The sequence below is a fragment of the Oreochromis aureus genome, linkage group 16 (genome assembly GCF_013358895.1).
Source record: "Oreochromis aureus strain Israel breed Guangdong linkage group 16, ZZ_aureus, whole genome shotgun sequence".
NCBI classification, from domain to species: Eukaryota; Metazoa; Chordata; class Actinopteri; order Cichliformes; family Cichlidae; genus Oreochromis; species Oreochromis aureus.
In genome coordinates, this window is record NC_052957.1 from 12,876,368 (window position 1) to 12,903,140 (window position 26,773).

Genomic DNA, 26,773 nt, shown 5'->3' on the forward strand with positions numbered 1-26,773 from the left:
AGCAGAAGGTGTCTGTTGTAAATTGTACATTCTTCTTCATTGTTTTGACATGCACATGTATTGCAAGCAGCCCTGAATCACATCAGATCCCTGTATTTGTAAGCTTCCCTGATGAGCCCACGTTTAGATTACTTGCAACACACAATTAGAAACACTTTGCAAGAGAAATGGCAGTGATGGCAAACTCCCTTTTGTTAATTTTTTTTCTACCTTGCAGGTTTCAAGGGAGGACTTTGAGTTCTTTAACGAGTATGTTTTGCAATCAGTATTACAGAACTTCCTCTAAGCTCAATCACACCCCTTGTTTAGTGAAAGGGGGTGGCAATTAAATGTCGGTGTGGAGTGGTGTTGGTATTCTAGTGGTAGAGAGGAGATTTCCCTGCACAGTCTGTGAAGGTTGTAACTGAGGCTTTGTCTGGAATGTCAAAGACGAGGTGTGCTGTTCAACTCACACACCCCCAAATGTACATGCAACTGTGCAACTCTAGGAAACCTGTGTAGTCTGCTAAAACTCACAGCCAACCTCTATAACATGCTCCCAGGGAAGCTCTACTCAAAGTATCATAGGATTATCTTTCCAAGCCTCTAACTATTCTGCACTCGAGCATGGGTTTACTTGTACATTAAGCTGTTACAGTAGTACAGACTATGGAGGAACCTTCATCCAAAACAAGTGAATGGAAATGTGATTTTAGGAGTGATTAGGTGTCTTAGGGCCAGATATATTAAGCAGAGCAAATTAGCATGAGGTTGCAGTTGCACAAAGTTCTGTGGGTAATCTATTAACAATGTATGACTTTACAAAGACTAAACCACTTAATTTTTTCAAGAATTACCAGACCTGATAAGTGAGTAATGCATAAGTGGAGGTTTTATGCATTGGATTCCCTTTGGAAACCATATGACATTTTAGATACATGAAGCATCTGAAGGAGATTTAATGTTTTTGAAACAAGGCAGAACTCTTCCTTTAGCAATAGCTGGGGACTGTATGAATGTTAGACGGTAGTTCCCTGGATCTGAAAGCTCAGGAGAAGCACAACATCTATCCAGAGGAAGGTAGTTCTGCAGCACACTCTTCTACCAAATAAACCTGAATTGTGTGTGCAACAGGTGACCTATAGCGTTTGTAGAAGAGGAGCACAAAACATTGTGTAGATTACTTTTCCTGCACTAAGAGTGTAAATGTACACACCCTCCTTTTTAAAAAAATTTGGCCTTTCCTATGTGTCCTTAGGGTGGAGGTATTTTTTAGTCAATATTACATCTGGTGTCATTTAAGGTACACTGTGTAAAATCTCACCACTAGATGTCAGTAGTTCGCAGACTGCGATGAACTGAATTCTGTTTTGTTTTTTTAACCCCTCCCCACTATAGGACAAACAACTCTGGTCGCTGTTCATCTGTAGTGAGTGTAGGCTGTTAGGTGACGCTAATATGTACTTACTCTGGAGGCAATAAAACTTTGTGAAAGGAGTCAGATACGATGAATCAGTGAAGCTCATCTTTTTTTCTGTTCACAGCGATACTGAGGTGAGTTGCTGAGGATATCCTGAACTTTTCTGTTGCATTGCTGTTTTTGCCACTGTTAGCGGATGTCAGGGACCAAGCAGTAAGGCATAGAGGAATTCAAAAATGGGGTTTTATTGACCCCCAAAAATGAAAAATAATTAACAAAGCCAAAACTGAAACAGGCAGATGCCCAAAAGAAGTCAACTCAATAAACTGAACTCAAAATAACAACTAACAAAACCAAAAAACAACTATAAGACAAACCACCTGAAATGACCGAGGGAACTTAAATACCGGCTTAGCTAAACCATATGACACACAAGGGGAAAACAAAATGGCTGCCATATAACCAACTGACACAAAACAATTAAACAAACTCCCAAACACCCCCCAGGCAATGAAGCATGTGGTTTAGTCCAATGAGGCTGTCACCAAGCAGTACTTCAGATGCCCCAGCCCTTTGCCACACCTTTTGCTAACCAGGAAGGAGAAGCCAGACCCACCAGGTAACTCAAACAAAAAGAGATCTGTTAATATAACATAAAACAGAGCTTTGACCTTGAACTGTTGATATGTGTGCACTCCATACAAACATTGGAAGGCGTGATAGAAAAAAAAGAAGCTAATTTTATGAAGAAGCAATATATTTGACAATAAGTAAAATATATTTAAAGTAGTGACTGCAAAGTAAACTAAAGTGAAGCAACTAGTGGTGAGGTGTGGCTTACCATCACAGCTGACATAAGTGAGACTTGTGGATTTAACATTGTGTGACGCAAACACGTGGCGAATAAACTCTCAGACTTTGTAAGACTTGTGATTTTTTTTTCTATCGTTCTTGAGACTAACATGAGACTTAGAGACTTGGACTTAGAGCTTTTTATTGTCATTGTGCGGTTTCTTGCACAAATTGGGTAGCTGGACCACAAAGGTGCAAAGTAAAGAAAAGAAAACAATATACAACGAGGGGAAAAAAAATAAAAAGCAATATATATTAACTGACATAGCTCATAACCACCTGTTGTTGTTTAGTCAGCTTACTGGAGATGGGAAGGTTTTATGTCTATTAATATTGGACAATATTGGATATAATATTGTTTATGGATGTTTTCATGTGTTGGAGCCTTCATTTTGAGTTGTGGCTTGAGTATTCCCAATGCTTCACTTGTTTCGCATTTTGTCATGTTACAGCCTTAGGTGTTTCTACAACTTGATTGGAGTCTCCCTGTGGTAAATTTATGTATGAGTGTATTTTTGATCTATATCTATAAATAATGTGTGTATATAATATGGATACCTATCTATGTTTTTATTTATATAGATAGACAGATATAGTGCATCACATGCTTTTTTTTCCTCTGAGTTTTTTTTTCCACTGTAGGCTGAAAAATTAAGTATAAAAAAATATATTTGCTTTCTGAAATACAGAACACAAGACACTTTTTGGGATTCTCTCCCTCCTGCTGATTCTCCACATTAAGTTAATGTCACCTAATTTCTGCTCCATAACATCAAAACGCCCTTATCATTGAGGACCAGAAATATTTCGAGTTCAGCTCTAAATATTCAGGATAATGAGCAAAATTTTGGCACTGTTTTGTACATCCACCAATGCCAACTGAGTGCTTGTCCTGACAACATCTTCTCCTGGCATTTCAAATAAATCAACACTCCTAGCAGCAACCATCCCAGCTACATATTTATGTTTGTGTGATTCATATAAGCCAGGGTTGCCCTTTGTCTCCACTCATGTTTGTAATATTGATGTACAAGATCTCAAGGCAAAAGGGAGGAGGGTAACTTTTTGGGTATAGCACCTCCAAGTCTAAGCCATGGCTCCAGGATTGATATCTCATGCTCAAGCTCTTCAGGAGACATGTGAAGTTGGCTCAGGATCTAGACAGGCATCTGAGGCAGTGTCAGTGGTAACATGGGTGTTGTGCCTGGCTGTTATTTTAACTACCTATGCTCTAGATAATGGCAAAAAGAAATAAATAATGGGTCAAATAATGGGTCCAAGAATCTGAAACACGTTTCCTGTGTAGGGTGGCTTGGCTCAGCTACAAAGGGAGGAGTGTAAACATCCTGTGGGAACGCAGCGTAGAGTCTGTCTGGTGTTCACTTGTGTTGAAACAAGTAAGCTAAGTTGAAGTCATTGGAGATCTCATCTGATCTGGGAACAAAGGAGGATAATACCCAGTAGAAACTGGTAAACATTGCTGGGGAAAAAGGATTACCCTGTTTGTCCTACTGCTACCATGACCCAACACTGGACAAGCAAAAGAGGATGGATGATGGAGAGATAAAAGTGACTGTGTCTTTTAACTTGCTAAAATTTCAACAAACATTAAAAGCAGTTTACAGTTTCAAACCTAATTAGAACAAGCTCCTCAATAACTTTTATTTTGTTCTGTACCTGTGGCAGTTGTATCATCCATGGTTTTTGATCAGGGCAAAGTTAAGTTTAGGTAAGAATTAGTTTATTTAAGCCCTGCATATTATTATCACATGGCAGATGATCCTAAGCCAAAAAATGTATAGTATGATTAGATTTTGTATAAGTTAGTGCTTTATAGTTGAAGAAGGTTAGCAAAGTCAGACTCGAAACAGAGACTGACACAACAAAAGCAAATTTTACAAAACAGAATCACTTTAGCTACATTTCCTGAGGAACCATAGGGCTTTATTAGTCTCAAAGCAACTCATCTTCTGCCAGTTTGCCTTTAGTGACACAGACACATGGCCCAGGCAAAAAAAGGCCTCACAAACAGAATCAAAAAGACCTTTCATGAAAATGACACATTTTGTTGGATTATTATCCTCATCAAAAGCTCTGCCACCAGCTGGGTCTCTCTGTTTTATCCTTGCTTTCTTTCTGTGGCCCTGGGGTACAGATCTGCACAGATGAGTGCTGGGTGGGTCCTGTAAAGTGTGGGACTTTAAAACAAGCTACATGAATAGAGCTGGTACATTCACAGCTAATTAGAGAAGTGTAGGAACAATGGCTCAGTGCTGCTCATATCACCAAACGGCTCCCACTGAGACACGCTTCATAGACATATGGAGGAAAACTTCTAACTTATCAGGGAACTATAGAAGTTCAACTGACACGGCATAATTAATAATAGCAACAACACTGTAAAACATTTGAAGTCATTCAGTAGATGTTATATTAGTGAATAAGCAAAAGTCTGAATATGGACCATTGATTATAAAGTCACGTCATACCAGAGGATGACTGCGTGTTGCATAAGAAGGAAACTTAAGCAGCTCATTTTAAACCCTGCCAAAGTCTTGTATGAAACCAGAGAGATGAACCCATTTAAAGATGAGTGTAGGTCTCTCCAGTGTTTTCACAACAACACAACATTAAACATTTAACTTTGGCTATGTTGCATAACTGGTTTTCTTTAAGCTCATTAGATATGAATCTAGGCCATGTAAATATTTCACCATAGGCTACTGTTAAGTCTGATCCCTAGCCTCTCCTCTGTTTTCCGAGGCACATTGAGAGTATCCCTCAACCTCTTTTGATGAAGCTTGCAGTCTGCAGTCTAAAAACCCAAGCTGTTGCCATTTTTAAATCAGATCATGTTAAGCATCTTTAAAGTTTATTATAGCTGATTTGCAACATTTTCTGATTTATTTTTTTCTCTTTTGGCTCCTCCTCAGTCTCTGCAAATGACAGCCACACTATTTTCTTGTACTAAGCTAACTAAATGATGGTTGAAAGAAGGAACATAATATCACTTATTGATTACGTCTCATTTCAATACAGATGATTCCCGTCCTTTAATTATGTTTCAGAGGCAGCCCACCATGTTTCTAGTTTAGATGTGGGAAGATCATATGATCATATGTGATACTGTGTGAGTGGATGCAGATGCAGACAAATCTTCTAGTTTTAAAAGAATAAAGCAGCTGAAATCCAGGCTGGAGGTAAGCCAGAAAGTAAAGCCAATTGTTAGTCAGTACACATAAGCCAGACTGTTGAATTTTGGATGAGTTGTAACTGCAGTGAGTTTCCTGGATAATGGCAGTGCTGAGTTATAGTCATGTGGTCAATTTGAGGTAATATCTCTACTTAGATTTTCTAAGAATTGGTTTAACATGACTAGCTAGTGGCTGTAGCTCAGGTGGCAGAGCAGGTCAGCCACTAATCAGAAGGTTGTTGGTTCGATCCCAGGCTGCCTCCTGGCTGCATGCCAAATATTGGGCAAGATACTAACCCCATGTTTGCCTGCTGGTGGTGGTCCTGGATAATGGCAGTGCTGAGTTATAGTCATGTGGTCAATTTGCAGTAATATCTCAATGTAGCTTGCCATTGGCTGTTTCTGGGTCCTTAGGGACTGAGTAAAGCGCTATACAAATGCAGGCCATTTACCATTTGCAGGCCATTAGTGTTACAGTTTCACATAGAACTCTCACTGGACAACTCTTACAATTAGAGTTATACCATCAATTCAAGTCATAAATAAAACTAAGATTTGAAGCTCAATTGCTAAGTATAACCACATTACGTGCTATGAAGGGACTAGCAGATTCAAAACACCAGATGGAATCATTTTAAAGGTGGTCCTAGAAGTAAAAATAAAATAAAATAAAATATATAAATAAATATATATATATATCAATTGAAAATAGTTTAAGAAAAACCCAGGGAGTACATGGGGGATATAAAAAGATGACTCAACAAAGAGGTGCACAAGGCTATACAGAGGGCGGAGACACAGTTGCATGTCATTATTGCAGTTGGGGATACAAAGCATGAAATAAATAAGAGGTTGACAAAGGCATCTCCAAAACTGCAGCTCTTGTGGGATGTTCTTAGTCTGCGGTGTTCAGTGATCATCTATCAAATGTGGTCCAAGGAAGGAACAGTGGTCAACCAGGGACAGGGGGAGCTAAGATGCCGCCTGTGGTCCAATCCATCAAAGCAATTTCACTCAAATTGCTGAAAAAATGATTTTTGGTTTTGATAGAAAGGTGTCACAATACACACTGCATTGGAATTTATTACAAACAAAGTAAATCGAAGTCTTTGCAGAACGTTTGAGTGGCTTTATCAGTCATCCAAGCCTCAGTCTCCAAAACAGATTGATGCGCAGGTGGAACACTTAAACTCCATAGTTTTGTGACAGACCTACACCGGTCAAGATAAATAACTTTCAGCCTGTACACTGATATGAGTGCTCATAGCCACAGTGAAATATTTACCTATAACACATACATATACATATTGTTATTTTTGTGGAATCTGCACCTTTGTTATCCCTTGTATCTGCTGGAGCCACTCTTCCAGTTTGAAGGTTGCACCTCCTAACACTCCTATTACTGCTGGGACTTTACCTTCCACATCTGCTCCAGTTGTTCCTTCAGCTGTTGGTACTTCTTTATTTTCCTGTGCTCCTTCCTTTCTAATGTTACTGTCAGGAGGGATTGCCACATCTATCACAGCTGTAGCCTTCTGCTCCTTGTTAACCACAACTATGGCTGAATGTCTTATTAGGTGCCCTGCAGCTGCTTCTCTATCTGAAACTTACGGTCCCACAGGACTAGTTGTTCTATACAACCTTTGGAGATGTCTCCCATTGGGATATGGGAACTTCTAATAAATATAATGCACCATCTCAACCACTTGGTTATGCCCCTCAGCTGTCCCAGTTTGCAATGTATTCATGTATCTATGTGTTCATGGATGCTTCTTGGGTCATGCACAGATGAAGCAAAAGCTAGCAATTGTTGTCTCTGTGGAGTTTTCAGCTGGATCAAAATGAAAGACTTGCAAAGTAATAAGTTTATAGAAATGATTTTTGAGTTGCAGCTATTGCATGTTAGTGTGTACACCCACTGACAGTCCGGATGAAATTCATTTGCTGCTCGGGTCAATAAAGGCAGATTTCTTTTTTGTGCATGCAGCAAGGATTTTTGTATTTTTTGTATTTTTGGTGATTCCCCCATGACCCCTCAGGGACCAACAGATTGCTGTCTCTTTGAGAACTGTTTATAATGGCACTGAAGCTTGAATTTTACTGTTAACCTCAGAGGAATATTGAAATTAGGTGAACAAGAAAGATGTCAGAACTGTTATCTAAACATGTAAATCTTAGTAAACAGTCAAAAGAGCCTCACAGAACCATTCAAGCAACGTGAGGAGTATTTATGTCTTGACATCAGTGGCAGTGGCATCATGTCTCGTCAGTTGTCATCTATATTCTATCGTCTCCTTTGGCCAGCTTATTATTCCAGTTATGGATGGATGTAATGACAGCTAAGATCTTATTCCTACTGTTGAGCTGGCATCAAATCTTTACTTACCTGTTCTCCTGTTTTGCATATGGCCTTACCTTTGTCAGGTGCGTTCGAGTGTTTGTTTCTTTTTTCACATATCTAGCTGCAGCATTTGAGTTCCAGAAGCTGTGTTATTTCATCTTTTGACCCATATGCAATAAATTTGTTGCACTATTTTACTAAAAAGTTTATGAATCAGCAATTAAATCATTTAAAATTGATTAAATCACACTTAATTAAAAAAGTGATGTTTTCCCCATTGCAACTGTAAGTGAAGATCGTGCAGCAACATTCCAGTTTGGTCTTACAAAAATGGATGCTTTAGTTGAGTGTTACAGGAAAAATCTGGAGTATTTTCTAGGAGTAATCTTGGGTATTGATGTTGTACTAGCATGTAGTATTGATTACTTGCTCTACAGGCAATTAGGCAACACTCCTTCTTTTAACTGCTCCTTCTTTTAACTGGTAACCTTGCATGAGCATGAAGAATACTTTAAAGGTTCATTTATATCCCTGAAATTGTTTTTTATTTTACTTTTTTTCATCTGCTATTTCAACACAGTGAGCACTTAGTTACAGAAGCTCATCTTGGTGTAATTCAAAGAAACTCTTTCTTAATTGTTGTGAGGTTGTTTCACATTTTCTTACCAGGACAAGCCACTGGGTGCTCCTGTGCACTTAGTCAAGTAGAACAAGAACACAGCTATGACCAGGTCCTAATATACCAATAGATTTAGATTCAGGAGAAGCAATCAGACTAACACACTGTGCATACAATTACTAGAGGAAAAAAGGGCTACACATACAGAAATATGCAATATTTACATAAAACTATTTCCCATGCTGTTTACAGCCTCCATTAATATTTACCAACCTCCAAATGCTAAATAAATACTGCTACATTGCTTTTCTGTGGGTTAATTAATTTACAGGTCAACAGCCTGGTGTAATAGCCCTGTGTCACCTCTGTGACCATGTGACTCACTGTACCCTGTCATTATTTAATCTATCTTGTAAGGCGGGTGGCACCGTGGTGTGGTAGTTGACACTGTCACCTCACAACAAGAAGGGTCTGAATCCAGCCTGGGGCCTTTCTATGTGAAGTTTGGAGTTTCTCTCTGGGTACTCAGTCTTCCTCCATCAGTCCAGGTTAATTGGCAAGTTGTTCGCAAGTATGAATGGGACTGTGGATGGTTGTGTGTCTCTGTGTTAGCCCTGCAACGGATTGGTGACCTGTCCTCTAGCCCTGTGACAGCTGGATGGGCTGCAGTCCCTTTGTTACTGAACTGGATAAATGAAAAAAAAGAGATGGATAGATAAGATGTGCTAATTTTGTTTATCAGTATGGCAGTATCATTTAAAGTGATAATCCCATACAGTGGCAATCACCTGTGAATGCCCCTAAAGAGCTTTGGATATGAGCCGAGTTTATTCAAGCTGAGACTGACCGGCAGACCATACTAAACACAGAAGTATTTTGTGGAGGAAAGCAGACTATTTGAAGGTTCAATAACTGGCAAAAAGGGATGGCTTCAGGTTCACACAGAAATATATTGCAGTTTATGTTTAAAGGAGAATGGAAACCAGTAAGGTCGGCCTGAGAGGCTGCAAGCTTCAAACAAGAAGTTTTCCCAACTGTTCCAGCTCACCTTGATGTTGCACTCTGCGATACACAACAGTCATAAGGAATCCATGCACTGTTAAAATTTCACACATTGTTATTCTTTTGAGGACTCAGAAGAAGAAAATAGTTCCTGGACTGTAAAACTAAAGATTCAGAACATTTTCCTGGCATATGAGTAAAGACAGAGCTGAGCTGGATTGGATTGTGTGTAGGTTGTGCAAAAAAAGGTTTCCTGTATACATATATTTTTTTTGTTAGGTAGGTAGAACAGTGACAATGAGAAGATACCTGATAAATTTAGTATCTTGTGATATCCTGGGTATAGCCTGCTTCTCTGATCACATTAAGCTTTTGTACACGTTGGTGTTGGTACTGCTGTTGATAATGGCAACCTTGGTATTAGATCAAAAGGAAGGTATAATAAAAGCAACATCAAACACACACAGAGCTCATCACATAACTCAGTGAATGGTGGCTTATGATGTGGATGTTTATGCACAGTATACCAAAAGTCATTCCAGCGGTTAATTTTTTTTACTTCTATCAAATCAAAATGTCAGAGCTAGAGTAACAAATGACTCTTTGTATTAAGTAAATTAAATGGACATTATTCAACTAATTTCATCAACACATTTCATACTGTGGCATTTCCATTGTCTTCAGGGTATTAAATGTATAAATGTAATGTCATGTAATAAAAATACCTGGCATTCAAAACAAGGATGACATTCATTTCATGAAATGAGCAAAATCAATTGTTGGAAAACACTTTTTTTAAACTTAGTCATTCTCTCTTTGTTCTAAACACAGCTTGGAGGGGGAAGGGGCAGGGGTGGGGGTATAATGCAGATACACCTCAGAGAGTTTGTTCCATATTGACATGATAGTGTTGCACAGTTGCTGCATATTTGTTGGCTGAACTGCTGTGCTTCAAATCTCTTGTTCCACCACATCCCAGAGGTCCTCTAGTTCACTGAGGATCTGTGCTTTCATGTTGTTCAATACCAAATTCAGACTCTACCATCTGAATGCCCCAGCAGAAATCAAGATACATCAGACCAGACATCATTTTTTTCTAATCTTCTAGTCCATGTTTGGCAAGCCTTTGCAAATTGTTGCCTCAGTTTCCAGTTTTTAGTCGACAGAAGTGACATCCAGTGTGGTTTTCTGTTGCTGTAGCACACCTGCTTTAAGGTTTGATGCAGTGTGTATTCAGAAATGCTTATTTTTAACTTCATCAGGTTATCTTGACTTGACCATGTCTACAAGCCTAAATGCATTGAGTTGCTGCCATGTGAATGGCTAATTAGATAACGAAGGTGGGGTAGCTGGTGAGTGTATTACTACTTAAGCACTCATGATTCTCTGTTAGCTTGCAGTCAGTTTTACTTACTGTACATTGTGGCTTATAGTTCATTGCTCAGACTAAACTGTTACCCAAAAGTTGTAACAGCCACATTATATGCATTTTATAGAATTTCTTCACGTTCCTCAATGCGCTGGCTGATTGCCAGTCTGAGTCTTAAATCTGGCTGTCCATGGCTATAGCTTTTTTTTCTCCCAATTATCTGTGTTAATCCTCTAAATTACCCTTTCTGCACTGAAGGTCCTTCCATAAAAGAGAGCGTGAGATCCATGTCCCCCCTTGATGAGCTCCTCTATTTACCTCATCACCCTACTCTAATTTCTGGCTGACTTAAAACATAATCTATAACTTTTGGATTGTCACCTTTTTAGTGAATGGCAATTTTAAAATGAGTTTTGTCATTATGGGAAGGATATATTAACAAAAAATGGGAAGTGCAAGCATGCTTCTCTCTGTGATTTACTAGGAAGTTGACCAAGTATAGAGAAAGATATATATATATTCAACAATGAGTAAAGTGATAAAGTTTTGCACAGCACCTCTGCCACCTCTGGTATATAAATGTATTAATGAGTGCATGGCCAGGTGAATGCAGTCCATAAAATATATTTTATTGATAGATATGCAAGAGTCTGGAGAGATAACGGCTAGCCAGGTTGGTTAGGAGGCAAAGCTTATTTACAGGTAGTGCGGTATGTACAGTATGACATTTGTGACTCTTACAAGTATCATGTTTTAAGATATAATCAACAAGAGCTGTACAGAAGAATAAAAACAAAACAAAAAACAGCCAGCACTGATGTAAATGTTTTAAATCGTAACCAGACTTAAAAGGGATGTGATTAAATTGGTGCTTTTATCAAAATTTACACCAAACACTTTGGATTAATATAATTATTGGGCAGTTGTAAATTGCTCTAACTAATCACAAGTCCTCCATTAGGGTTGTTTGGGTTTTGAATGAAAGAGTTATTCATTGTGTTCCTCATTAAACTGTTAAAATTACAACATAATGTGCTTAGGTCTACGCCACACTCCAGCTATCATTTAAAAGGAGTGCTCAGGCGCAGGCTTGTTGTTTATGGTTTTGTGTATTCCACTGAAAGCTAGTCAAGCACAGCTAAAGGTGGGCCCATACTCCATATTTATGAAATTGGCTCTGTGTGAAATTGGTTTTTGCCTAATGGATCCCTGCATGGGTGCTCCGTCTGATACCTCAGCTTCAGCTTATTGGCACCAGAGTCACATTGAGGACACAGAAACGGAACTGGAAGAGGGACAAATGAAAATGGACCAAGACATAAAAAGTTTAAAAATTTTGTAAAAAATAGCGTAACAACATTCCAAAGAACTTTTTACAGTTTCAGTGCAACTGTTGTGCCTTTAATGGTTAACATGAAATGCTTTCATTCTTTCAGTGGATTCATGCACTGTGTAATATTAATGCTCAACCCCAATCTGAGTATAAATCTGTCAGTTAATCTGAAGCTTCAACCAACACAATAAGCCACTTTATTTTAACTTCAACAACCTCCACTACATTCTACATTCTTCTCTTTTACACAATCCTGCAGATTAGTCAGATGGTTAATGAGACTGAGGTCTCTCAATGCAGTATAACACTGGAGGTCATGTCATGTTATGTGAGATAAGAATGGCCCGGATCTCTGGATGAACCAGCATCATCTTCTATAAAACTCAGAGTCATTAGATAAGGCATATACTGTAAGGATTTTTGCGTTGTTAAAGTGACTCTACAGATACGGTGAATCAGTGTGCATTACTGTCTGAATCTTGGCCTCTTTAAAAAAAGAAAACTTTCATTCTTTTAATGTGTTCAACTTCATGTCGTGTCTGTGGTGGCAATTGTTGTTTTCCCCAGCAATTTCCTCCAAATCCCTTCACTATGTGACTGGATTGGGGGATGTAAAACCTTCACAGTCAGTTCTTTTTTTGTCTGCAGAAAGTGATAAAGGCCAGCTAGAACAGGCACAAAGAAAATCTTTGTAAAATTTGGCAAATGCACTCCTATTGCAAACTGATGTATGCTGTGTTGCATCAACAACTAATACGGGCGGATTTTTGCATCATTAAGTTGATTAACAGTCCAGAAAATATACTGTCAAGTTTGCACTCATATTCTTTATTAAAATGTCAAAAGATTTTTTTTAATATCTGCCCAGTTTTAAAGAAAAAATATAGTTCAGGATGTATTGTGGGTAGTCAACAGTACCAAAAACCTCACAGTAAGGAAAGACCCAGATAACAACACGTATGACCATTTAGTGTAAAACACCAACCATTTCTTTTTTTAACATAGGTTCAGAAGATTGAGCACCACTTTCAAGTTCTCTAGAGACCCATATTTGGTTCATATTTGATTAGGTGCTTTAAGCTGAGATAGTATATTATACTGTAGTTGGAATTTGACATGTCTGATCAGTTTTCCCATGTGGCACTTTAGGCTTTGGTTTTTGTATTCTATTTTTAACCAGAAAAGTGGTGGAGTTTAAGGGAGGCGTGGAAGGAGCATGCAAAAGAGGAAGCGGGGGAGGAGGGGGAGTGGATGGATGGATGAAGGTTGGCTGGAGCTGTCAGTCTCATCTCTCTCCTGTCTCTCCTCATCCATTCTCACCATGCTGACAGCAGTCTTCCAAGCAGAACACCGCCTGCCTGCAAGGTAATTCATATTCCCTACCTGCACAGCCACCACCACCACTGACACAAGGAAACTGACATGCAGAGATGGGCTGGTGGGAGAATAGAAAAGCACTGGGAGGTACGAAGAATAGAGAGATTTGGAGATTTACTAAAACACAGATGGAAATCAATGGTCAGAAGCAATATTTTCGTATAAGAGGGTAATATGAATGAGAAAATAACAATGGTGATGGCTTTTTTTTATTTCATCCTTGCATTGCCAATCTGCTCAATGTTTTCTCTGTGCCAAACCTCACCACCATTGTCAACAAATTATCCGCAACTCCTTCCTTCCAATTCCCTGAAGGACTGTACAACAACACATATTGAAAACACAGAAAATCATATCTGACCCATCCCATTCTTACTACCTGTTATATCTTTTGTACTCTGCGGGTGTTGCAGAAGTCAGACCTCGAGGGTATTCTGTCCCTAACTCCAGGATACACCCTTGCATTTATGCAACATTTCCTGAATATCTAGCAGAAATTTTTTTTCTGATACCCAAGTATACCGTATTGAGCCCTATATTGTATAATGCATAATGTTGCTGCAAACACAACTTTGCTGCGATTTGGTGCTTAAATCAACTTTCAATTACTATAGCTGGTTAAAGTAATGAGAACCAAGGGTAAAATAGCATCTGCACCAACAGCAACACCACCAGTTAACTTTGTTTATTTTGTTTTTCGAATTACTGAAAAACTGCCCAGCAGAATAACTTTCTAAGACATTATTTTTTAAAGTCAGTCAGCGTAAACACCATTTTCCTCTTAGATGACTGAGTAGACTGGCAGTGTATTATTTTGGTGCAACTTTTGTAAATTGCCTTTTGTGAGACAGGCGTCTGGCCAGTGGGTGCAATATATCCTCTAAATTCCTCCAATAAGTTAACAACAAGGAAATCGTCACAGTCACATTTCTTATTATAGCCAATCTGTGATTTTCTGCTGCCAAAAAAATTATGCTACTGTTCATTTAGGTATCATCCTTATAAGGACTATTTTAAAGTCTTGTTTAGATCTCTAAACAATTTAGGTGATATGAGTTTCTATGTTGATGAAAGCCTTAATATGTTACATGTTACATATATGTTATATATACATTATTGCTTCAAGAAACACAGTGGGATTGTTTTTGTTTGTTTGTTTGTTCGACCAGTGACCAATACCAACGCCCTGCAGTGGTGTTACAAATGATTTTTTTAGTATTCCACAAACAGAATTTGATGGGTTTGATTTTAGATCCTTAATGATGAAATTTGCTCCCTGACCAATAGCACAAGCAGCTATTATGTGCCATTCTCGCACTCTCTGCTCCCCTTGTTCCTCTTGTGTCTCACTGTTCGTCCTTTGCAATTCAGGAGACATCACATAGAAATCTCAGCCATCGGATGAGGACAGATTGTGGGCCTCTGTAGCGTAGCGTAACTGATAGGTGATCGGATTGAGAATAATTCCCTCTAATGACGAGGCCGGCTCAAGGCTGTTAGCAGTAATGAGAACACGGTACGTGCACCAAACTAGACACTGCTTCGCCTCCCAATGCACCACAGGAAACTACAAAACACACATACACACACATCGTCACAAAAATAGAGAGACTTTCATATCCTGACACAAGGACAAGCCTTCAGTGTTGTGTTATAACACTGTTGAGTTGTACTTCACTAAACCTTGAATGACCAACTGAAAAAAAGCAAACACACTAACCTGATATGTAAAGTCACACAGACTTTCCGAAAAATGAAACATCATTTTGTTTTGGTTTGGTTTGATTAAATATGCTTCAAAAAAGTCTGTCTGGATAAGTGAAGGACATTCACTTCTACCTATTAGTGGCTGTTTCTCTGCCCTGAAAGTGCCCCATAGTGTTGGCATGAGATTGGCACAGCTCCCCTCTAGTGCCTGGTGCTACTAACTGGCACACACTATTGGTGTGTCACGAACCACCTGCCAGGCACACATGTTACATGTGTGTTGCCAAGAACCATATTTCCGCACCCCTGCCGTACTTATGTGAACGCAGCAGAGCATCCCTCTGTCTACCTGTGTCCCTACCCTTCCATTCATACATGCACACAAAGTACTACACACCTGCAACTCGCCAGCATTGTGTGCACACCTACACACAAGGAAACCCACCCAGACACAATCCCAGAAACATCCAAGCAGAGCAGGTCACCTAAAAACCACCGTATGTGCATCAACAGATGTTGTCGTGCAGGTATCCACATATACAAACAAGGATTCGCCCATACACATACATATAAATGCAGTCACAATCACACAAATAACAGCAGGGAGATTGTGCGCTATGGTATTGGGAGCTTAACCAAACGATGCATGTCTATGATTTTTATAATCATAAAACTCGTCTGCTATCCCTTGTGTGAGTCACAACCGAGGAAGTGGCACTTCAGATGCAGTGCATAATGACGGACCGCCAGATGCTCAATGGTATGCCCACTGGAGCTGATCAGTGTTGAGTGTGATCACAAAACTCCCAGTATACCTGCTATTCTAACCTCCACTGGCAGGAAGACGTCCAGTGGTAGCAGTCAGGAAAGTCGTTCTGTTCTCCAGAGCAGAGCGAGAGGACAAATGCCGATCCCTTCATAATCACTTGAACGTTCTACTGATTTGCTTTCAGACAGCAGCATCTCATGTATGTACTCTTAAGGCCCTTTCATACTGTACCTGTGAAAATGCCCTTTCATATTCTGTACCTGTAAAAATGCCTGTGAATATTCTAATGCGTTAAAAATTTTTTTCCGACTCACCATGATTGCTCTTAATGCAGAGATTTTTCCTGAATAAATAAAGGACTGCGTAAAAAAACTGCACAAAAATTTTTATACTGCTGTGTAATTTACAAATTTGTTTTTTCAGACCGAACTTGATTTTTTTTTTTTTTCAGATTTTTCAGAATCGAATAAACAGATCTGACCAATCACATCACTGTGCAACAAGCGCACTCTTAGGTCAAATCACACACCTGAACCGAATGTACAATGATATGGAACTAGTAAAATGATACTATTTTACCTCAGATACTCAGCTAAACACTGCTCTGGCTCACTTGGCTCTCTGAAATGATTTCTCTGCCTCGTTGAATGTGGTCCCATTTGTCCTAACAAGAGTTAAAACTGCCCCACTGACATCCTGAAATATGCACAAAAGCGGTTCTGATTCAGCGTCAGCTCCTGGATCAGATCGTAATCTTCTCCCTGCTGCTGCCTCCTCTGAGAACTGGATGAACCCAACGTCTCCTTTCTTCCTTTTTCATTTAGGAACATCAGGACCAGCTCATCATCACTTCATGTCAACTTCATTTATTCTTTTTTTTTTTTTTTTTTAGTTTTTTGAGCACAATTGTTCATGTTACACGTCAAGTTTGGATCTGCAAAATTTGGATTTCCATGTCCTTTTCAAGCAACACGTTCATTGTGTAACAGCCTTTAAACTGAAAAGTTTTGGTTCTCTAATAACATATTTACATGCCAAGGTGTTGTAAGCTCTACAAACTAATAGATGAGACTACTTACAAAATCAAAGGAAAAAACAAACAAACAAACTACTAAACACCAGCATATATACAATACGGGAATATCAGCTGACTAACATATGAGATTTAATTTTTCCAAGTTTTAGTATATAGTAGGATAATGTTATTTTCATAAATTGCCTCCCAAATATATATACTTAATTTAAGGCTTAGAGTCTCTATTTTTCCTTTTTCCTTTCACCTCGTGACATTTACAGTTTTATGTAGTTTATTTCTCACATCTGATTTGAGCCACCACACCAAAACACCAAAGGCTTGAAAGCACCCTCCCGAAGAGAAAAAATGTTCAATTTGCCTTACATCCAGCAGGGGGAGGTATTGCAGCTCACCCAGAGTCAATGTTTACCCCCTGGCACAGGAGTTGAGTAACAATTGTGTAAGATTCACTAGTGACACACCTGGGTACAAGAAAGCATTTTAATAATAATGATAATAAACAAACAAACAAACAAAGGTGGATGCAGTGGATGGTACCAAATTTAGTCCTGTAACATTCAACTTTAAAAACATTATGTGAACTATCTTAATTTATGCATTGAATGTTAAAGACGGAGAACATTTTTTTTAATTATCTGTGTATATTCCATCAATCTGGAACACCCAGGCACACACAGTACCAGTCAAAAGTCTGAACACACCCACCCTTCATACATACATGTGTAGTTGAGTAAACTGCTTCAGAGAAGCATAGTTAGATGAAGGATTCCAAAGGATGGAGCTTTGTCTATGGAACCATCTGGTGTTGCATAATTGTATATAGTATATATCACAGTCAACAGTAACCAAATCATGTAAGATATGTATCAACGGTGTCCAGAAAAAAATAGTATTTAAAAGAGAACAAGGATGATGAACAGTCTGAAAACATCGGTCTCTGTTGTGCCTCGCTCCAGAAGTCAACTCCGGGTATCCACCACAGATGATTAAATTAATTCACAATTATGAACGCTCCTCATCATCTACCTACCTGCTGTGACAATGATGAGCCAGAGGATAGTGCTACTTCCCATAGTCATATTTAGTAAACATATGATAAATGCTTAATGGGAGGCAAACTGTTATAATGTGATCTCTGCTTGTTTGCATCCTAATCCTTACACCTGTATTAAAACAATTAATAGCCATATTCTGTCATCGGGGTACGATCAGTCATTGCTTCATACAGTAACATAATATATTCTTTGGTTACTGATTACCAATTCCCTTCAATTGGCTAGGAGACATTTTTTTTATTTTGTCAATGAGCACATGGAAACTGTAATGTTGCCTCTGAACACCACCTCATTGGATTTAAACAATCATGATGTGACTGAAATGCACACTTTTAGGTTTAAGAGACACTGTCATGAAAGTTAATATACAGGCTTGACCAAACCATTGGTTACACTCAAGAACAGGAAGGCCAGATTAAACCTTGTTAGAAAACATCTAAAAGAGGCTGTATAGTTCTGGAAAATAATATTTGAACAGAAATAAATGAAGATTAACTTGTGTCAGAATGATGGGAAGAGAAAAGTATGGAGGAGGAGGGAAACACACCACATGAGCTGGCAAACTTGGTGGAGGCAATGTTATGGCATGGACATAGATGGCTTCCAGTGAAAACTGCCCGCTAGTGTTTATTGATAATGTCACTGATGATGTCAGCCAAATTCTGCAAAACTGATTGGACAGTGCTTCACAGTGTAGCTGGATAGTGAGCCAAAGCATACTGTAGATGTCCAGTTACTTTAGAACCTCTGAAAAATGAGGGACTATGTATAAAAATAGCTGTAACTCCTAGGCAAATTTAAAGCCCAAAGCCTGCACTTCAATCACATTAATAAAAAGACCAAAGAAACTAAAACTATATTTAAATGATTTTGCAAAATCATAGCTGTAAAGAGCACATGCCAATCTTCACGTTGTGTTAAATAAAGCAATTTTTTTTTTGCATTTATAACTAAATTCCACAGAAGCTAAAGTGAAGTAATTACATGTAGAGTGTCCCAAAAACTTTTGATACCTGAATTATGCTTTACGTTACGTTATGTTACGTTATAGGTCACGGCGTAGATTTCCCACAGAAGTCTAAATCAGGCTTTACAGTCAAAGTTCGGTTTGGTGGCGCAGACCAAAAATGTCATCTTGTATTAAGTGCAGCAGCTCAGGAAGCACTCATGCATATCATTTTGACAATGACAACCCAGTTATTTGAGAATGCAGTTTAGAGAACTTGGTAACTTCAGAAATGTTAATATTTGAAATTCTCTTTTCTAGAAACAGAGCAGCAAGTAATTTTGTAGACTGATTAAGTCAAAGAAAAGAGCCCAGCAGACTGACCCTCTCCCATTTTTGCCCCAAAGCAGCTTGCTTGTTTGAAATTTGCTTTTCCACGTTGCAGTAAGACCTTATAAGAGGAACAAAAATTAATTTTACTATTTTCTGTATCCACACTTGGAATCCAATTTCACAAATAATAGCTCCGGGCTTTGTTTGATAAGTCTGCCCTCATACAGATGCATGCATTATAAGTTGACAAAAGAGAAGAGAAAACCTACTTCAGAGTCAATCAATAATAACATTTCACAACTTGATGGGGATAAAAAGAGCTGTATGGACGTTGCTTGTCAATCAGGCTCCATAGTCTGGCTGTTCTCTTCTACAAAGCTGTCAGCTATGACAGTTGACAGCAGCCGAACCCTGTCTGGTCCAGTATTTGCTGTAGGTGTGTGTGTATGTATACTGTCCTGGAAATAAATTCAACAAGCTTAGCTACATGGCTATTATTTTAAGGTTGGCTGAATCCAGCGTTAAGGTTGTTACTAAAAAAAGTAATCTGTTACACATTACTTGTTTCTTTTCTTAAAAGTAATGCAGTATGTTACTTAATTACTCACCAAAGAAAGTAATTAGTTACACTACTTGTTACTTTTTGTAACTCATTGTCACTTAATTACCAGTTAACAATTTGAACCAATAGGCTACAGTCACACACACCAACACAAATGGCTATCCTAATGAGGACACACATACAATCTGTGTTTTCGTTTTTACGTTTGAACACAAATCCAACAACACAAAGCAAAGATGAAAACCAGAACAAAGTGGCTTTGAAGCGATGGACACACTGATTCTACTTTAGAAACATGGACAAGTAGAAATGGAGGCTGCAGCTCATCAGTTTGATGCCTTTTGGAGATCAGGATCTGGATGCTGGGCTGGGGTCAGCATTCACTCAGCTTTAAAGTCGCTCTGGGTTCTTGGCTAGCTTTGTGTTAGCATGCTGTCTGTGCAGATCCCTGCAACATAAACAAAGTTGTGTTAGCAATATGATGCAGCTGTTTCATCCTGGACGTGGTTCGCATTTCACCACCATGCTCTTGTCTGTTTGTTCAATAAAAATATGTCCACATCTTTACTCCTCAGAGGTTTTTCAATGTATTGCTCCAGCATTTTCCTCTTCTTGCACAAAAACCTAAATCAGAGGATTGTCATGGAAGTGCACCCCCCCCCAAAACATGTCTGTTCATTTTTTTGTCTTTAAATCTGCCCTGCATGCAGATAACTGAAAAACCTTTGTAATGAAAGTAAGAAAATAATTGTAACTGTAATGGAATCACTCAGTTTAGTACAGTGATGTGTTATTACTGCATTACTTAAAAATGCGGTTTGATTATACTGACTTTGTAACTCATTACATCCAACATCAACTGAATTTGTATCGATATTTATGCAAGCATGCTTCATTTATTAATTTATTCAAATACTGCTTTTTGCTCATGATTTTATTTAATATCAGTATCTCCATAGAGATGAATAAGCAGTCCCAAAAGGTTGGACATATTTTGATCACAAATGCATGTTCAGTGAGCCACATATGACACAACCTCTACTTCAACTTTACAAGTATGATGACTTTTTTAGGTGTGTGTGTTTTTAATTTGTTTTCATTTCCAATATTTTGTATGCACAGTTTTCCAAATCAGTTACTCAAACAACCATAATGTATAACATGAATCTTGCTGGATTCAGCTTTACAAAGGGCCAGGTTTGGCCTTGAGTTCACATGTAGTATACTTTTGGTGAGAATTGACTTTTCACAATTTTTTCATGTATAGTTTTGGAAAGACTTAAGTTTTGACAAACCACTAACCACACCAAACCACAGTTTGTGACTTTGTCAGAGCTGAGGTCTTAATAAATCGGCATTGGTAGCTCTTCAGATTTTAGGATCCAACATACAATGAATTAATCCATTGTCAGAGGCACTGCAATAGTACTTTAACATGTCTGATTTAAAAAAACAAAAAACGAGCTGGGAATATATTCCATGAGAAATTTGGAGAACAATGATCACTTTGAAAATATTGGCACATTAGTAGGCTTAGAGGAAAATCTTTTCACAAAGCTTTTTTGACATGCAAGCAGCCAACAGAAGATAGAAATAAAACCTGGTTTTGTATAAAGCTATGTTAATAAAATCTGAAATGAATTAATAACTGAAATAGCAATGAAGAAGCTCTGACAATGTTAGTCGTGCATTTGCACAAAGCTGGGAACTCGTCAATGACTTATTTAAAACTATGGGTTATGATGCCCTTTAAAAGGTAATTAGATAACACATGAATTGTGCTGTGCATCCAGTTATAATAGTGGATTTCTAACTTGGTTCTAGTCGATAAAGGCTTGTATTAAGGAGAGTGGCTCAATAGTGTAGTGGTTTACATAATCGCCTGAGAAGTGAAAGATCCCTGGTGTGGTGACAAATCCCTATGGGATTGTGTTAGGAAGGACATTCGGTCTAAAAAAATCTGCAGCTGAAAGTTGTTTATTAAAGAGATACAGTGCTTACTCATTACTGTGGATGTCCTTAAAAAAAAAGCAAAAAAAAAATTCAAATTGACATAAGGTGGTTGTGGTGATGAAGATGAGGGACAGAATGATAAAGTGTTCTCATCATTGGAACAAGAGTGATAATGAACATTTTGTTGGTAAACACAAAGTCACATACACATCTGAGCTTCAGGTGCAAGTACTGAGTCTTCTTTTCTGAAGAGGATATTTATGGTAATTAGCCACTTTTTGCTGCACTTGTTCTCTGAATGCTATAGTAGAATCTCTATTTTCACTCTTAACCACCTGTCACTGCTAAGAAGATGAAAAATGGAGGGCATACTGCAAAACAAGTGTGGATAGCGCAGTTGTACACCCTGCTTCTCCTTTTCTGCTTTTTAAAAGCGAAATCAAAGTGATTTATTGGCAGATAGGACATTCCTGTTGACAGCTATCTCAAAGATGGGAAAATGATTGGAAAAATGTGGAACAAGCACACGATCTAGTCTTAAGACAGAAGATATTTTCAGTGAAGGGGCATAGGTAGAAAGGCGACAACAAGAGCCATTGCAAGAAAAGCAAAAATGCCTCATCCTCTGTTTGAAATGAACCGTTATTAATATTTTAATATGTTAGCTATGCATGTGGCTTTGAAGAAATGAGCAGCCTTTTTCAGTCATCTGCTAGAGGAAAGAAGGACTGAGATTGGAAGCTATGACAAAAAAGGATGGAGTTAAACAACAGAGTGAAATAATGGCTCAGAATGGAGCTCTCTCTCACACATAAAGAGCTCCGCAGCATTTTGTCAGCACTGAGCATAGGTAGGAGAGCATAGATGTGAAGTGGTTAAAAAGACCCAAAAGAGGAAGAAAAGTAGAGGAAGGTACATCTGCTTGTGCCTCTGTCATTACCCCTTCACTTTGCCTCTGCCAAGCCTATTACTTAATTTCCCTTGTTGTCCTTCACTATGACAGAGGTTCAAGTGAGTTAAAAGCAAGCCTGCAGAAGCTCATTTTATCAGAGAACTGTGATGAAAAAGTCAAATCAAACAATATCAGGCTTGAAATATGGTCACAAATGGTGCTGGTTTTTGGCTGTAATTGAGCAAAAGCTCAAAGGATTCCACTTATAATGCATCACACAGTCACATTTTACATCTCTACATGCCGGAAACCCACTCTTTATATAAGATACTGGCACACACACAGACATATTCTGCAAAGAAACTATTCCTGTGCAATCTCACAGATACAGGACTGTGGCCTAAGAGATTTGTGAGCTCATTTGCAGGCACATTATAGCTCTACTCACTCTAACTTGAAAAAAGAAAAAAAGTCTCAGCCTTCTGACAATTTTTTATTGTGGAAGTGCAAAACTCATTTAGGTGGTTGACACTAGGGTATAGATATCAGAGATACATGTACTTTTGGAGAGGAACTAGTGCGTGGAAGCAAGGTATGTCAGTAAATTGGATGTGCAAGCATTTTTGGTGCAGGGTGTGTAGGGTTAGGGTACACACGAAAAAAATATGCTTTTTTGCTGTAACGAAATAAAGTGTATGCCATCTGTAAGAGCAAGAGAGAAAATTCTCTGATAGGATTTTTCTGATGCCGGTCTAAACAGATGCTCAGATTTCAAGTACCCGCAGAGGTTGAAAAATATACATATCAGCCTTTCCTATTTCAAAATGCTTTCCCTGAAAAATGCAGGTTATAAAATACCAGCTGGGAAAAAGCATGAAGCTGACCCTATAGTTAGGTGCTTTGGGTGCATACCACATGGGTGAAAATGCACCGACCACCATGTCCCCGCTTCAATTCCTCACTGACAAGACCCTTTGCTATTATTTACCTGGTGCCACCAGATGCATATTAGGCAAAGTGCTTAGAAAATCTTGTCACTGTTAGTAAAAACCCATTACAGAAGAGTCACAACTGACTCATTTAGGTGCTGTGCAACTTTTTCAGAGGTCCAGAGCACCATCAGGTGAAAAATATCATAGCTGCACAGCAAAACAAACAATTTTATCAAAATAAACTTTTCCTTCTTTTTTTTTTTTTTTTTTTTTTTACATTTTAGAAGTAAATGGCAAAATTCTTAGATGCCATCAGTACTTACAAACTAATACTAATAATTTCTTTAAAGAGTGAAAAAGTGTAGCACACAAGGAAGAAACTATGGGAGCTAATATCATGCTCACTGACAACCTCATTTTGACTGGGCTGCAGCACCTCTTTTCACATCTGTCTGAAACTCACCATTTTAGGTCTTTATTATGCAAATGTGTTATGTAGCGACTTAGATAAGTCACGGAAAAAAAGCCTTGACTACAAACGAGGCGATCCGAGCAGTTCAGCCGCAGTGGGAAGGAGTAATTCAGTTTGGTGTGGACTTTGAATTTTGCAGCATAGCAAACATTTTCCATGCACAAAAAAAGCAATACAGTGCAGTAGACAAAAGTACAGGAAGAAACCCCAAACGTAATATGAGCTTTGTAAGTCTTATTACTTTAACTATAGTGCAGCATGATTTTAATTCATCTGTTAAAAACTGTTTATGTCAGGTGATCTGTGTTGAACGTAGGGGAAAACTGAAAGAGTACTCTTTCCTATTAATTTGGCATTGCAGTATTGTAATATTGTTGGCATAGTATAGAAGAAAAAAGTACCAGTATTAAACACATATATTGCATCATATAATTTCAGAATGAATTATCAAAACATTGTTTCAGATAATTTTACAGAATATAGTATAAAACAACTGATATTATTAACAAACCACTTTTAAAATGAAACTTAAATCCAAATTGACATGATGACTCATTGCTACTAGTTAAGGATCCATGATAACCTGCGATTTAGTTCCTGTGTCATCTGCAGTTCAACTTGGCTGTCATGCCTGTCAGGCTGGCTGGAGCAGCCGTATGTGTGCAATGATTATGACTAGTGTGTTGTGATGAACAAAAAAAAGGGGGGGGGGGAAAATCTGAAAGCAAAATTCTTATTTTTATCAATTGATCTATAATCCCATCTTCAACTATGATGGCAAACACAGGCAGCTGAAATGATTTTCTACTGCTTCACATTGCTGGAGCCAGCTGGAGTGGTTTGACTGGGATGAAACATAGATGCCTTCTTACATGAACTTTCAGGCATAGCCAACTGAGAGGTTACCATGAGGCAGAACAACATAATGCTCAAAAACATAGCTCATGGGATCACCAATCCACCAGAGGTGCCAATTCAGTGATGGGCTTTTCTAAGTGTTGTTTATCTTATTCCCAGAAGAACTGACTCGTAACTGTCCACTTAGTAATCATTATGCTAAAGGTATTTCTTGGATAAAATCATTGTTTCCTTCTTCTTTTGAACTCTTGAACTGTATTTCACAAAGGATGCATCTATCTATCTTTGGTGTATGACTCCAGTAGGCTGAGTCAACGCACTTATAAAAGTTATCTCGCTAAACATTCACTCACTTCCATCACCACTTCAACAATACCACCTCCCACATAAACCTCCCTGGTTTTTTTGGGTCCCGGGAGTGCTATGCGTGTGATCTTGCATACATCCTTTATTCATGTAGAAGGAGTGTTTTTTGGTGGTCCTGCTTCAGACTGGGACATAATCTCTGCTGCTGGTAAACACCAATTTAATTGGCTCGGCTGGTTGGAAAGAGCTACAGTAAGCTGGGGGAAGATGGCATGTATAAGAAATGAGCAACACAGATGTGTCAGGCAAAAAGCAGTGAGAGGAATGAAGTGGCAGCATAGCAAATGTCTCAAACTAGAGAAAGACTAAGGGGGATGACAATGTGCTGGCGTGAGCTCTCCGTTCCCTCAGGGTGTAGGTACTGTATGCTGAAATGCTCTGAAATGTTAGTGCTGGCCCACTTTGCCTTTCTGAAACGGTGATACAGACAGGCAACCATGTTGAACACTTAACTCAAAGGTGACATAAAGGTACATGTTAGAGAAATTCCTGGGAGATAAACAAGTAAGCCCTGCATACGTGTGTGCACAGTGGATGAAGGTAAACAGTTATCTAGGGCACCAGAACACTCGGATCACTCAGAAAATTTAACATTACTTTTACTGAATATGAAAAAAAAATCTGATTTGACGGTACAATTTGGACCATTCTCAGTTCTTATAATACAAAAACATCTTTCTTCCTCAGTTTATTATTTTGCTAATTCATTTAAAATATTTCTTAGAGGTGTAAATAGTAAGGGCTGTTGGAAAGATGGCTCTACATCTGACCCTAGAATACTTTGGTATACAGGGTTCCCTCCGGGTACTCCGGCTTCCTCCCACCGTCCACAGACATGCAGTTTGTGGGGATAGGTTAATTGATTAATCCAAATTGGACAGAGGAGTTCATGGTCAGTTCAATGAGCGCAAGGAGCCCAGGGCCTATGGCTCACCTGTTTTCCTGTATTTAAGGAACCATATGGACGCTCAGTTTTCACCAGACAGAGTGGAAAATTGGCTCCTTAATGTTTCTTCTGAGAATTACTTGGTCCCTTTTTCTAACGCTTCTGCCTTCCTGTTCCCAGCGACTGCATTCTGAGCAAAAGGATGGATTATTCACCTGTGCCACTTCCTTCCTTCCATGAATCCAGTCCCACATGCACAGAAAGCATCCCAGGATCAACAGCTCTCACTACCTGCCTATTTGCCTGCCCCCCTGGAACCCGCCAGCCTTTCACCAGCCGCCTCTCCCACTTTCCCAAGTAAATCAGAACATTTTCTCTGACAGTCTTCCTTACACTTGCACCGCTCTCCTCTCTCCTAGTGGACCTATCTAAAGACCACAGCTTAAACAGTCCCCATCACTCTAGTGAACAAATCCTGCCCGGTCTTCCTTTCAAGTTAAATAAAGACTTTAAAACTGCTA

At 38.7% G+C, this 26,773-nt stretch overlaps 1 long non-coding RNA gene across 1 annotated transcript; it reads left to right on the forward strand.

The window, feature by feature from the left end:
• Window positions 1–1,967: 1,967 nt before the first annotated feature.
• On the forward strand, window positions 1,968–26,773 carry LOC120433685. The gene is made up of 3 exons (XR_005608698.1): window positions 1,968–2,018; window positions 13,289–13,473; window positions 26,433–26,773. It is a non-coding gene; the product is annotated as an uncharacterized LOC120433685 (long non-coding RNA).